The sequence below is a fragment of the Amblyomma americanum genome, chromosome 5 (assembly GCF_052857255.1).
Source record: "Amblyomma americanum isolate KBUSLIRL-KWMA chromosome 5, ASM5285725v1, whole genome shotgun sequence".
NCBI classification, from domain to species: domain Eukaryota; kingdom Metazoa; phylum Arthropoda; class Arachnida; order Ixodida; family Ixodidae; genus Amblyomma; species Amblyomma americanum.
In genome coordinates, this window is record NC_135501.1 from 47,917,685 (window position 1) to 47,933,695 (window position 16,011).

General features: G+C 45.8%; 1 pseudogene; it reads right to left on the reverse strand.

Annotated features, from left to right (window-relative positions):
- Positions 1 to 14,953: 14,953 nt before the first annotated feature.
- The window catches only part of LOC144133841 (uncharacterized), a 31,304-nt pseudogene continuing 30,246 nt past the window's right edge, over positions 14,954 to 16,011 (reverse strand).

Genomic DNA, 16,011 nt, shown 5'->3' on the forward strand with positions numbered 1-16,011 from the left:
ATTGCTTGTAGCAAAATGCGCAGTCGCTCCAAGTGTTGGTCAAACGTGGTCGAAAATGTAACGACATCGTCCAGGTGCACCAGGCAGGTCTACCACTTCAAGCCGGAGAGAACGGTGTCCATCATGCGTTGATACGTGGCCGGTGCAGAGCACAGACCAAATGAGAGCACCTTAAACTCATATAGGCTGTCGGGCGTCACGAAAGCTGTCTTCTCCCGGTCTCTCTCGGCCACTTCGATTTGCCAGTACCGCTTTTAAGATCTAATGACGAGAAATATCGGGCGTCCCGCCATCGGTCGAGCGCGTCGTCTACCCTGGGCAGTAGGTAGACGTATTTTTTGGTCATGTTATTAAGTTTTCTGTAGTCAACACAGAACCGCAGAGTGTTGTTTTTTTTACAAGAACGACTGACGATGCCGATGTGCTGGTGGACGACTGAATGACGTCGTCCGCAAGCGTTTCGTCAACCTGATTCAGAATGGCTTCTCGCTCTATGGTGGAAACACGGTAGGGGCGCTGGCAGACGGGTCGCGCAGTGTCATCAGTGATGATACGGTGCTTGGCGAGTGGAGTGCGGCCGACCTTCAAGCACGTAAGGAAACAGTCCGCAAAATCTGCCAAGAGGTCCGACAGAAGATCATTCTGAACCGATGGCAGGGCCGGATTTCTTTTGACTGACTGAAGAACGTAGTGTGGGCCAGCATTTTCTGGTGTGGATCCTCCCACGGTGCACAAACCTGGGACCTCAGCAACTTCGTGGAGGAAGGCAATAGCCGTGCATTTGACGATGTGCTGATATTCGTTGGAAATGTTGGTCAGGGGAACTAGGGCACAGCTGTCACGTACTCGGACGAGACATCGGGCAACGACAAGGCCCCGCTCGAGCAGCAGTGGGGTATGGCCATCCACCAGGCCCTCGTAGTCGCGAAATAGGTCGTTCCGCACGAGCACCGGGACACTGCACCTCGGCGGCACCATCACGTCATCTTCGACAATGCGCAGAGCATTGCTGCAGGGATCTCCGCAGCCAGTGCGGGCCACGCCTTGTTTGGTCGCGAACGTGGCACGCGCGTCCTTAAAGTCAATCAAAGCGCCGTTCGCCTGCAAGAAGTCGATACCAAAAATCAAGTCTCTGAAACGCTCGGAGAGGACGACAAATTCACCAACGTACGTGAAACCACGAATTCCAACTCTAGCCGTGCACTTGACAACAGGGGAAGTTAGGTGTCCACCAGCGGGGGGACATGTGGGTCCCCGTCCTCGGAGTCAGAACCTTTTCAATGTCTCCAGCAAAGGCAGGGCTCATAACAGAGTAATCAGCACCGGTATCGAGCAGCGCGGTAATCTCATTGCCATCGATTCTCACCCGCAAATCGGATGCAGCGTATCGGGTACTGTCACTGCCGCTCTCTGTCCAGGTATCGTCGGCTCGATGGTTACGCGATGCAGGATCTTGACACGTGTCGACGTCAGCGGCCTTGCCTGAGCTCGCTGGTGTTAGTTTTCCCGACGCGGACTGGGCGAGTGACGGCCAGCAGAGCTGCTCTGCGGCCGGGGCTGGAAGCACGATAGCGGAGAGGCGAAGGCGAACGGGACTCGCGCCTTCCAGAGTAAACACGGTTCTGGCGCGCCCAGAGATGCTTCGCATTCTCTTGCGGTCGTTCACCGTTCCTAGGACAAGGTGCGTCGGGATGGAAACTGCAAAGACCAACTTGGCGGTAGGGGCAAGCTCGGTAGAGATGACCGGGCTCCCCACAGTGCTAGCACTGAGGCCTACGTTCCGTTGTACGCGACAAATCTGATTCCGAGGACGTGGCTCACCTGTAGCAGGTGCAGTTGCATAATATGGGGTGGTGCTACTTATGGGAGACGTCGGGGGATACCGTAGCCAGGTGCCGCTGCGTGACATGTGCCGATGCTGCTCATGGCAGGCGTCGGGGTAGCGCGACCGTAGCCAGCCATGCGACGTACAACTAATGCGTATGTGGGTCTGGCATCGAACTGGGGCGGCGCTTCGGGAACAGGAGGTGCCTGCGCAACCTGCCGCACTTCCTCTCTGACGACTTCTGTCAGCGCTGCCAGCGGCGCAGGCTCAGCCTGGGCCAGACAGAACCGTTGAAGTTTCTCCCGGACAACTGACCGAATCAATTCGCGCAAGATGTCTGCTCTGCCAGCGAGGCACGATGAAAAGGTTTCGGGCACAATGCTGTTGATGTCCCAATTGCACTGGCGGGCCTGTTGTTGGAGCGTCGTCTCCATGGTGGTCGCCTCGGTTAGAAAATCTGCTACAGTGCGAGGTGGGCTGCGTACAAGGCCTACGAAGAGCTCCTGCTTAACCCCTCGCATGAGATGGCGAAACTTCTCCTCCGTCATGCTGGGGTCGGCACGCTTTAATAGACGGGCCATGTCCTTGATGTACATGCGCACACTTTCGTTCGTGCGCTGATTTCGGGAGTGCAGCGCACCTTCAGCCTTCTCCCGGCAGTCAGCGTTCGGGAATGTAGACAGGAGACTCCTGCAAAACCTCTCCCAGGTAGGAAGGGTAGTCTCGTGGTTTTGAAACCACGTCCGGGCAGACTCTTCCAGAGCAAAATATACATTGTGGAGCTTGCGGTCGTCGCTCCAGCCGTTGTAGCGGGCGACCCGACCCGCTCGAAGGTCTCCAGCCAATTCTCAGCGTCTTCTAACACGTCACCGTGAAAAGATGGCGGTGCTCGCGGTGGGTGGTAAAGGATCAGCGCCAGAGGCCGGGTGTCGGTCGCCATGGCAGTTGAAATCAACGGGCTAGGCTGGGTCGGCGCTGTGGACCTGCTTTCAGTGGCCATGTCGGTTGGAATAGGTGTGCGAGGCTGCGTCGTTCTGGTGGGCGGGGGAAGGGGCCCAAAGTCAGGCAACTCTCCGCGGATACGGCGGCTGGGTCGCTGGTGGACAGCTGGGAGGTCCGTAGTGATGCTGTGCGGAGTCTGGCGGTCGGGAAGTGACCCCGCACCTCCACCAAATGTTACGAGCAAGGAAAACCTCCGGAGAAGCCACGTAAAGCTGCGGCGGTCCCTAAGTGGTTCGAACGCGCAATCGAGAGAAAACCAGCTTCTTTTTCTGCGAATGCAGGCGCTTCTACTTCTACAGTGGCACGTATCAATATATATATATATATATATATATATATATATATATATATATATATATATATATATATATATATATATATATATATATATATATATATATATATATATATATATATATATATATATATATATAGGCAAGGTAAAGTGAATGAGGGGCCCGTTTGACAAACTTATGAAGGGACCCAACAGTCACTAAAAACCAAGGTGCATAGGGGAACGTTATTTTTTTTTAATGTGCTCTGCTTATCAGTGGGATAATATTATTTAGATAAATAAATCGCTTAAAGAAAATTACTTATAAAGCAGCAGAAAAAAACAACCATGCCGCCGGTGGGATCCGAACCCACGACCTCCGAATATCGCGTCCGGTGCTCTTACCAAATGAGCTACGGCGACGGCTGTCCAATCTGCTGCTCTCGTGGGTATTTATATTTATTTGGTGTATGCGAACCATGAGAGTGTTCACTAGCGCCACCCTCGTCTATAGCGGCGGACGTAGCACGTCCTGTAATACCGCGAGCGTGACGTGGAACGTCATCTATCGGGGAGGGCGGAAACTGTGCGAGAGCCCTCTTAAGCAACCTGTGGCATCAAGACTGCCAGAACCGAGGCCCTCGTTAAGCTATTAGCAGACAAGGTAAAGAGAATGAGGGGCCCGTTTGACAAACTTATGAAGGGAGCCAACTGTCACCGAAACCAAGGTGCATAGGAGAACGTTATTTTTTTATTTTTTTTTATGTGTTGTGCTTATCAGTGGGATAATATTACTTAGATAAATAAATCGCTTAAAGAAAAAAAACTTATAAAGCAGCAGAAAAAACAACCATGCCGCCGGTGGGATCCGAACCCACGACCTCCAAATAAGCATAAACAGACATAAACATAAACGTAAACATAAATATACATAAATAAATAAACATAAATAAACAAACTAAATAAACCTAAACATAAACGTACACCAAATAAACATAAATACCCACGAGAGCAGCAGATTGGACAGCCGTCGCCGTAGCTCAGTTGGTAAGAGCACCGGACGCGATATTCGGAGGTCGTGGGTTCGGATCCCACCGGCGGCATGGTTGTTTTTTCTGCTGCTTTATAAGTAATTTTCTTGAAGCGATTTATTTATCTAAGTAATATTATCCCACTGATAAGCACAACACATTAAAAAAAATAATAACGTTCCCATATGCACCTTGGTTTCAGTGACTATATATATATATATATATATATATATATAACCTTTGTTAGTGAACTACCGAGAATGAGTCCATTAAGTTTAATGCCTTTAACATTGAAATCATTTGTGCAGCACCCCTTTGAAATAGTCTCCTTTGTAGTCTGTACACAGCTTACAGCGCTTCTTGAGGTCTTGCAAACAGTTGGGAAAAGCTTCTTTTGACAAGGCTGTCAGATCCTTTGTCGTGGCGTCTTGAATGGCCTCCAAGCTCCTCATCCCGCGAACTTTTGGGGCTCTCTTCACAAGAGGAAAGAAGGAAAAAATCGCATGGGGAGAGGTCAGGCGAGTATGTCGGATGTCGAAGTAGAGTAATGCTGTGCTTGCCGACGAATGTTGTTACGCTGAGAGCAGCGTGCGGCCTTGCGTTATCGTACAGAAGGCTCCATTGTCCAGATGCTCATAAATCAGAGCGACGGCGTCGCAGTGCATTCCGTATGTGTTGGAGGACGCGTATATAAAGCACCTGATTCACCGTCTGCCCTTGTGGGACGAACTCGTGGTGTTTGACACCTCTGGCATCGAGAAAAACTGTCAGCATCGTCTTTGTTTTGGTCTTCTGTCGCCGCACCTTTCTCGGCGCCGGAGAGCTTGTGGACCGCCAGTCGGCGCTCTGCCTCTTTATGTGAGGATCGTACTGAAAACACCATGTTGCTTCTTCAGCAATGATGTTGTCGACGAATGCAGCATGCTTCTCTGCCTCGGAGAGCAAATCAGCGCGTACTGATGCCCGCATATCCTTCTGGTCCTGTGTGAGGGAGTGTAGCAGAAGTCTAGCTTTCAGCTTTCGTTTCCGCAAGTTCTCACGCAGAATTTTGTGGAATCTTGTCTTACTAATGTCGAGAGCATCTGGGGGCATGCGGACTGTAATTGTACGGTCTTGCTGTACGAATGCCCTGATCCGAGTCACGTTGTTTTCATTCCATGAGGTTGAGGGGCGGCCGTGCCTTCTGTCGTCTTCCACCGACGTTCTCCTCGAAACCACTCGAAAACTCGCGCCCGAGATGATGTCACGTTGACGCATTCGTCACGAAGGAGCCCATACGTCTGTGTGGCTGTCTTGCCAAGCTTCACACAAAATGTAATGTTTACACGCTCGCAGTAGAATGTTCAAACGACTAGTGACAACGTATGAAAGGACGAGTGGATCAATACTGCTGAACCCTTTAAATCGGGCGGTGGCTCAAGCCACCTAGCCATGACTTATTATGTTTAATCTTATCTTAATTTTAGCCACCAATTCGATTAACCTTCGCTTGGTTACTTCTACCCGCTTAAACTCTACTTTCCCTTCACTATCCCTAAACCTCAATGCCTTGGGTAAGTCAGCCCCGCTGCCTTCCGCTGTAGGGTGAAGCCCTTTACAGAAAAGTATCTAGTGTTCAGCCGTTTTCTCCTCTCTGCACGCCGCGCACAACGTGTCTAGCTCATGGGACCTGATTCTATATGTCTTAGTCCGGAAAAGTCCCGTCCTGGCCTCAAATAACAAAGAGCTTCCCCTACAATTATCATAGATATTTTCTTTGGCAATTTCCTGCTTGAAAATCATGTATGTTCCCAGTGCTGATTTCGTCAGCATCCCTGTTTTCCACAGAGCTCTCTCTGTTTCTTTAACCTTTATATTAACTGATAATTGCTGCTTTCCCCCCTACTGCTGTCCAGATATTTGCTTGTAAATTTTCTAGTTCACTTTCTCCATTTCGTATCAACATTCCTTATAACAAGGTATCTGAAAACTTTCCTAGCCCACTGATTTTCCCCCATTTTTCTCAATCGCTCCTCAAATGCAATCTTACTGCTAGCTTCTTTGTTCTTGAACGACGCCCATCCCATATCACCCAGTACCCCCCGATTTGGAGTATTCCCATGTGCTGCCAAAGCTACCCTCCCTACGCCACGTTGTTTAATTTCTAACCTTGCTTGCATATCTGGTCTCATGCACAGAACCGCATTACCGGTAGTCAGGCTAGGAATCATCGCCCCTTTACAGATCCCTCTTACCACTTCAAAGCTATTGTAATTCCACAGGGCCCTATTTTTCATGACAGCGGCATTCCTACTACCTTTATCACTACATAATTTTCATGCTCTGTCAGATACTCAGCGCCGCTCTTTATCCACACCCCAAGATACTTGTACTCATACACTATTTCTAGCGTAAACTCCTGTATTCTATGCTCGCCGAACTCATCACTAAATATCATGACTGCAGATTTTTCCTTACTAAATTTGAAACCTAATCGATCTCCCTCTATACCACATATGTCTATCAACTTCTGTAAATCTTGCTTGCTGTCAGCCATCAGCACGATATCCTCGGAATACGTTAGTCCCGGTAATGACTGTTTAATCAATTCTCCTTGCTTGAAAAAAGAAAGTTTGTAGCCTAGACCGCTCCTCTCTAGCTTGGTCTGCAACCCTTGCAGGTACAACATGAACAACAAAGGAGGCAGAGGACATCTTTGCCTAAGCCCACGCTGTATCTCTACAGGCTCTGATACATTTTTCTCCATTTTATAAGCAATCTGTTACCTTTATATATATATATATATATATATATATATATATATATATATATATATATATATATATATATATATATATATATATATATATATATATATATATATATATATATATATACCAAAGTGGCAGCTGATTTGGTCAATATAATATAAAATTACCAAAAATTGAAGAAACATAACAGGATTTAATTCACGACGTTTCGGAGGACCAGCCAACCGAAACGTCGTGAATTAAATCCTGTTATGTTTCTTCAATTTTTGGTGATTTTATATTATATATATGTATATATATATATATATATATATATATATATATATATATATATATATATATATATATATATATATATATATATATATATATATCTTTTAAAAGATTAATTACACCATGTTCCACATCCAATGTGCCCAGTATGTCCCACAGATACTCTTCAATAACGTTGTCATAGGCTCCCTTAACATCCTGAAATGCTAGCCATAGGGGCTTGGGTTCCTTTTCAGCAATCTCTATACACTGCGTCCCTGAAAACAGATTGTCCTCCAACCTCCTTTGTTTCCGGAGCCCATTTTGTAGCTCCCCTAGCACCCCCTTGTTCTCGACCTAAACCTGCAATCTGTCCTTTATAATCTGCATCCCAGTCTGTACACCGCAGATGTCACTGTTATGGGACGGTAGTTACGTCAGCTTTGTCCCCCTTTCCCTTATATATCATGTTCAAACTACTTAATCGCCATTCATCGGGGACTTTCCCATCCACTATCATTTTATTCACTACCTGTATTAATGTTTGCTTGGATTTTGGTCCAAGCTTCTTTATTAACATAATCGGAATAATATCTGGTCCTGCTGACATGCCACTAGGAACCTTCTTCTCTGCCCTTTCCCACCCTCTTTGCTCAAGTGAAGCTATTGCAGTAACCGGTCTATCCTCCTTCAATAAATTATGTGCAACATTTCTTTAAATGTTTCTGTCATCCTTGTTCCTATGTGTTTAATCGCTTCACCTCCTTCTAGTCGAATACCCTGATCTGTAACAATAATCCTTTGTTCTAGCCTAGTCTTATTACTCACTGCATTTAAATGCTTCCATAATTTTTAAACTGCTTTTCTATCCTTTTTATTTACTCTTGACATCGATTGGGCAGCTTTTCTTTTCATTTTCTCATTAATCAAATAGTATGCTTCTCTTCTACACGCTATGAAGGTATCCCATTTTCTGTCTACTTCAACTTCTGGTTCCCCCCTGTTCTTAGAATATCTGTGTTCCCTGGACACTTCGTGATGTTTCTCTATCGCCCTGTTGACCTCCTCATCCCGCCAACTCTTTGGTTTGCGTCTTTTCCCTTTTAGCTTTAATCGCACCTTAGCTAGCTCTTGCTCCAGTAATAAAGTTAATTTCGTGTAAATCCATTCTGTGTCACTATCCTCCAAAATTACTTTCTCGATTTTTTTGGCTCCTGCTTCCAATTGCTTTTCTGAGTAAAAATTCTCTGATTGTTCATCTGGCTTCAGTCCTACTTTGGTTTCTCTTCTGAAACTCAACTTGATACGCTTGTGTTCACTACCTAGACTTCTGGAACCATGTTCATCTATGCTCATTACCCCTAATCTAATATACATCCTCTTTGACATATGTGCATAATCTATCGTCGTGTGCCGAATCCCTGTCTCCCATGTTATGAGCCCTTCACACTTGTCGGTACTGTTGCATAAAACTAAATCATGCCTGTCACACATGTCCAGCAGCATGCTTCCTGTCCAATCTGTGTACCCATCCAGGTTTTCTATATAATAACGTTCATGTCTCCTAATATAATAACGTACAACGTATTTTATGCCCGTAGTGCCATCTAGCGGCTGCCACAGCAATTAACATAATAGCTCAGGTTAGCCCAAAGAGATGGTGCTGCACATAGGCACCAACTAAAGCCCCTTGATAATATGAAAGTACTACCAACCATTGAACTTTGCCGCCACGACTTACAGGTCCAACAAGCCTTAGTCGGGCGCGCCCGGGCGGCGGCAACCGCCACTGGGGTCCCACACTAGGGACCTCCACCTAGTGCTTGTACGGATCGGTCCCTTACAGGCTGATCCAAACGTACCTCCTATTCATCCGTAATAAATGTTTTCACCACCACCCGCCACCGCGCGACCTCCTCGCCTTCTCCTTGCCCATTCTCCCCCTTCCCTGAGGGTCGGCTCTCCTCGCGACTTCCTGAGCGACGATTGGTCTCCCTGCCCTGCCCCTCTCTGCCGTTGCCCTTGGATACGCGCGGGACCACCGTATTTCTTGTGTTTTAATTTTTCCTACGCTCCATTTTCTCCTACGCTCGGCGAGCGTATATTACAGCCCCGTGCCTTTATCGCAACGTGCAAGCGCCATGGCGCGCTGTAGCGCGCACAACAGCAGCAAGCGGCCTGATGATAGTTATGCGGTATTAATGATACCATATATATTCTCGTTGGGGGATTTTCACGTTGTTGAGGTCGGTGCTTTGTGGTGTCGCCCCTCGTGTCCGTGTTCGTCTTTGCGCTGTGAATGTAAGCATGGTATACCAACTAGCCCGGCAACTCAATTTAAGGATTAACCACGACGTCATAAAAATTGGTTGACACCGTTGGTTGGAAGGCATCATTCGAGGGCTGTTTGCTGCTTCGTTTTTAGGTTATTTTGCATGCGAGGCCAGAACGGAACGAATCTCCAAAGCATCCGCACATTGCATCTTCTCTGGAAATAGAGACTGGGCTCAAAACGTGCTTGTTCTTCCACCTGTAGCGTCGTCTTTATAACAACAAATAGGCAATTTTTAACAGAGAGTCATTTAGCCTAAGATCCCATTGTCCATCAACTTTCGCCTGCATGAAACTGCTGAATAGATGTACAGAGTGATGTTGATTTGGGCTATGACATACACCACTGTCGTACTTCCTTGAGCATGCTTTTCTCAACTGTCATCAATACTGCATAGCACATATATCAACACTAGCGTGGATATTGAATATTATGTGATACTGCCGTCTGTTACGTGTATCTTGTCAATCAAGGTTCTTTTGCGTGCGCGAAAATAAATCATCCTGCTGACCATGCTCTCATTTTCTTTAATGATACATTTTAGGTGATGCCTAATCAAAATACCAGCTTTAGATGGCCTACTACATACTGCAACGAAATTTCAGTGTCAAGTATAATATTACATTATCGAGAGGCGTTCATCTTGCCTAGAGATAACAATGCGTTCTCTCATAAGTATACCGAATATATTCTTACGCTTCCTTGGCACCAGTGCCTAATAATGATCGATGAATGGTTGTCCGCTCTCCATGATCGCATTGAAAGCGCGCAATTAAATGCAAAAGCAAAGAAAAACATTTCGAAGCATTTCGTGTTAAGCCTAGTTAGAATGTTAGCTCTGTTTTTGTGAGGTTTTTCTTTAAGTTTGGCCAGCTAGCATAACGCGTTTACGCTTGCCCTTAGTGTTCCATCTATAGTGCAAATTTAGGATTTAACTGCAGTCAAATATTCAGCACTAATTAATTCGGGCCGATAACTGGCAACCTCATTTGCACTGAACCTAAGCTTTCGAAAGGTATATGACTCGATACTACAATGCAAATGGTGGTTTTGATTGCATATAGCTCAATAACGCTAATTAATAGGGATCGTAAACTAATTCAGAACATTTGCATTCATCCTAAGCTTTTCAACGGTATATGAATTTAGCAAGGTGGAAAGTTGGGCTGCTTGGTGCATGATTTTGCGGCAGGAACAGCGCAGCACGAGACAAAGCGTCGTGTCTCTCCTGTCCCTTTGTGTCGTGCTGCGCTGTTCCTGTCGCAAGGTATACGACTTCATCGTCTAGCTCACTGTTTGGTTTTGTAGCAAATTAACTAATTAACGCAGATTAATGTGGATCGCTGACTAGCACGGTGCCATTACAGTTGGCCTAAGTTTTCAACTGTATATGACTCGATGCTGAAGCGCAAATTTGGGTTTTAATTGCAATTTACTAAATATAAATTAATTTGGCTTCCAGTAATTAGTCATAATAAGTATATAATTAACCAGTGATCCAAACTCACGGTTTACCACGTGACATATACTATGCCTAGACTCATAGCTTGACAGTATCGAAACAGACTAAGTCCCGATTTGACCTTCTCTGATCTTGAAGTTCAGAGCACCAGCCCGGGTTGTTTTCCGAAGTTTTATTGCGGCGACAGAGTTCGCGCTCTAAAAAAACAAACACAGACAAGGTCAGAGGCAGTACTAAATCAGGAGCACAAACTAAAACACCTTATCATGTGACTTAAATGTCTGCAGTACCGAGCTCGCCTGAAGGCTTTGTTTACGTCAGTATTGCCCATTCACACAGTTCTAAGAAGAAACCATTCTCTTCATGAACGTTACTTTCGGCATTCTTATTGTTTTTCTTGCAATTTTTCAAAGATTTTGTGCACTCCTGTAGCGCAGAGCTGGCCCAAAAACACGCGCTTCGCTCACTGCTGCGGTCGGCCGGCGGGCGCCAAGGAGAAAAAGCGTGTCGTGCGCAGAGCTCACAGCCGCCGCGCGAGGAGAATAATCGAGGAGGAAAGCGCGGCGCGGAGGAGAGTGTCGCTACTTTCAAATTATCAAGGGGCTTTAGCACCAACTAAATCCCCTCAATGGACTAAAAGTAGCGCCATCTCCTCTCCTCTCTCGTGCGCCGCCGCTCCTTCTCTCTCGTTTCGACTGTGGCTCCCCCTACGCGGTGCGGAAGTAGCAGACGCTCTCCGGAGAAAACACTGGCGCTAAAGCTGGCGCAAGGTATCGCGGGGCCTTTTGAGCTCGTATTTTTGTCGCAATTTCTTCATGTTATATTATGACTTGCTGCTGAAACACCAAGTTAGATGTCTAAATGTCGTTGCGCTTCGGTATTCCCGCTCTTAGCTGTCCGACACTGTGCCATGCCGCGCGCGACCTCTGCGCTGGTTCAGCTACTGCCTTCGCCTCCGTGCTTCAGTCACTCGTCGGTTACCGGCCAAAGTGCGCAGCGCGGCTTCAACGTTACATTTGGCGTGCGAAAGCGATTGATCCGACAAGTTATCGTGCTGGTGTCACTGGCTGGCGAGCTACCGATAAAGCTGCGGAAGCTCGTCGCTGATGCCAAAGCGACGTGCTACGCTAGCTAGGGTCGCTCTTGCGTGTGCCGCAGGTCAGAGCACGTTACATAATGCCATGCTTGCCTTTTTTTTCTTTTTAGAGGAAGGGAGGTGTCTATAAAAGCAAGGCGGCAGTCGTTTTACAGGTGTGTGCAAGCAGCTACTGCTGATCATATCGGCGCTTGCGTGTGTTGCGCGTGGCAGCAAGATGTAGCGTGCTTGGCATTTTATACAGTATCTTAACAAAATGAGCGAATACAAAGTATGATATAATATGCGGCTTTGCCCCCTCCCAGCCACCTTTGGAATCCGCGGTATCGCCGCACGCAGGCACCCATGGACCTTCAGAGGTGCTTCTAACATGCCCCTTCAGAGGTACAGAGCTAACATAGGACTTTGTCCCAGGCGTGCAGGAATTCGTTAAGTGTAAAATCGAGGGCCTTCGCATGTGAAATAAGTTTAGTGGTTAGTCAAACTGGTTGTTCGTTTCAAACAGTGCGTAACTGAATGAATGTGCGCGCAAGTCTTCCCATATGGCTCCTGATACTTAAATATAGCTAAGGAGTAAGAGTTAACATTACTGATCCCCAATCATATCGGATCTGGAGGCAGTATTCCTTTTGTTCATGCTACGTGAGAGCGTTTGGTGCAGAAAATAGCACCACGTAGATGTTCTTACGGCACATCCAACGCTTCCCCTTCGCTGTGTTGACATTTAGGTACGTCGGCGATGACCAGATCACCAGTTTTGTGCAACTTTACTCGAGCCTTCGTGCCACATGGCTTTAACATTTAATAGGAAATTAAATTTCCAGTACGGGTCACCAAGGAAACGAACATTTTAACAATTAAAAAGCAAGCACTAGACAGTACCTGGAAGTGGATCACTGTGTATGAAATTTTTCTATAATAGTTTGTTCATCTAGACAGTGCCAAACCTTGATACATACTAGGGTCCGAAATCGAAATTTTACATGGGTTCACAAAGGCCAGTGCACCTTTCCTAGTGCACAATAACCATATTTTTCAAGTCTTTCGGCGCTACAGTAAAAGCTTTGTCGTTTCAACTTAAAGAAGGAACACGGAATATCAAGTAACAGCACAAAACATTTTGTTTTATTTCGCATAGATACGTGTTGCAGTGCAGAAAAAAAACAGACAGTGAACATAGATATATATCAAATACATATAATTAGAGGAGATTACGTGAACATAAAAGCAAAGAAAGCGACTACAGACAGGAAGATACAACGGCAGAAAATTAAGGCAGCCACTTCACATTTTCCTAGGCTGCTATGGTACTTTGCACTGATGGTATATGCCACAGCGATGATGATATGATGGCAGTGGAGAGTTATTAGTCGAATACGCAGATAGAAATAATTTACGGATCACGAATACCTTCTTCCGCAAACGAGAAAACAAGAAGTGGACCTGGACGAGCCCCAATGGTGAGACTAAAAATGAAATCGACTTCATACTATGCGCTCAATCTGGCATCGGTCAGGATGTGGGCATCCTCGGAAAGGTGCGTTGTAGCGATCACAGAATGGTAAGGTCTCGAATTAGCTTAGACTTGAAGAGGGAACGGAAGAAGCTGGTGAAGAGGAAATCCATTAACGAGTTAGCGGTAAGAGGGAAAGTACAGGAACTTAGGATATCGCTGCAAAACAGATATTCGACTTTAACTGAGGAAGACGATCTTGATGTTCATACAATGAACGATAATCTGACGGCCATCATTAGGGAGTGCGCGGTAGAAGTAGGTGGCAGGACAGTTCGACAGAATACCGGAAAGCTATCTCACGCGACGAAAGATCTGATTAAAAAACGCCAAAGCATGAGGGCGTCTAACCCTTCCGACAGAATAGAACTAACAGAGCTATCGAAATTAATAAATGAGCGCAAGTTAGCCGACAAAAGGAAGTTTAATATGGAGGGAATCGAGCATGCTCTAAAGAACGGAGGTATCCTAAAAGCAGTGAAGAGGAAACTAGGCAAAGGTAAAAACGAGATGTATGAGTTACGAGACGAGGAGGGCAATGTCATTAGCAATATGGATAATATAGTTAAAGTAGCCGAAGAGTTCTCCACAAATCTGTACAATAGCCAAAGTAATCAGAACGTTAATGAGAGAGACAGTAGCACAGAGCAAAGCGTCATCCCGCCAGTAACGGCAGAGGAAGTAAAGAAAGCCTTAAGAGCAATGGAAAGGGAAAAATCAGTTGGGGAGGATCAGGTAACAGCAGATCTGTTGAAGAATTGAGGGCAGATCGTGCTAGAAAAACTAGTCACCCTGTATACGCAATGCCTTATGACTTCGACCGTACCAGAAGCTTGAAATAATGGAAACATTACCTTAATTCATAAGAAGGGAGGCACCAAGCACTTGAAAAATTACAGACCGATCAGCTTACTATCCGTTGCCTACAAGACATTTACTAAGGTAATCGCTAATACAGTCAGGGCAACCTTAGACTTTAATCAACCAAATGATCAGGTAGGCTTTCATAAAGGGTATTCCATAAGCGATCATATTCTTAATATCAATCAGGTGATAGAGAAATGCGCAGAATATATCCGACCTCTATATATAGCCTACACTGATTACGAGCAAGCATTCGATTCAGTGGAAACCTCAGCAGTAATACAGGCATTGCATAATCAGGGTGTAGAAGAGCCTCATGTCAAAATACTGGAAGATATATATAGCAACTGCACAGCTACTATAGTCCTCCATAAAGTCAGCAATAAAATTCCAATAAGGAAGGGTGTCAGGCAGGGACACACTATCTCGCCAAACTCTTCCCTGCCTGTTTACAGGAGGTATTCCTATGCCTGAATTGGGAGCAGTTGGGAATAAGAGTTAATGGAGAATACACAAATAATCTGCTATTCGCTGACGACATTGTTTTGCTGGTCACTCAGAAGATGAACTGCAAATCATGATCAATGAGTTAGACAGACAGAGCAGTACGGTGGGTATAAATATTAACATGCAGAAAGCCAAAGTAATGGTTAACAGTCTAGCAAGGGAACAGCAGTTCACAACTGTCAACGAGGTGCTGGAAGTAGTAAAGGAATACTTAGTGCAGGCAGTGACAGCTGATCCGGATCATGAGAGGGAAATAACTAGAAAGATAAGAATGGGGTGACGCGCATATGGCATGTTCTCTCAGATAATCAACGGCAGTTTACCAATTTCCCTCAGGAGAAAAGTGTACAACAGCTGTGTCGTACCAGTACTCCCCTACGGGGCAGAAACGTGGAGGCTAACGAAAAGAGTTCAGCTTAAGTTAAGGACAACGCAGCGAGCCATGGAACGAAAAATGATAGGTGTAACGTTAAGAGACCGGAAGTGGGCAGAGTGGGTGAGGGAGCAAACGCGTGTTAATGACATACTAGTCGAAATCAAGAGGAAGAAATGGGCTTGGAGAGGGCATGTACTGCGAAGGCAAGATAACCGCTGGTACTTAAGAGTAACGGAGCGGAATCCAAGAGATAGTAAGCGTAGCAGGGGGCGGCAGAAGAATAGGTGGGTGGATTAGATTAAGAAGTTTGCACTCAAAGGGTGAATGCAGCTGGCAAAGGACAGGGTTAACTGGAGAGACATAGGAGAGGCCTTTGCACTGCAGTGGGTGTAGTAAGTCTGATGATGATGACATCAAATACAATGCACAAGATGTCAACTTGATTTTCAAGCTGTACTACAAGCTCTCATAACACAATACTCAAAATTGTGAAACACATAGGAGAAAGGAATTGAGAGGGACACAGAATTGCAAAATTCTCAGCGGGCACTAATATGTCCAAGGGTCTTCCAAACGCAGATTTTGATTATATCATTACAAAAACTTCTTTTTGGCATAACAGGCACAGAGAAACAAAGTTGCTATTTCTGAGGCTTTCAAAAGGTGTGAGAAAGGTTTGCAGTTGTTTTAGGTCTCCAACTTGGGATCATTTTACATTGTTGGTTGC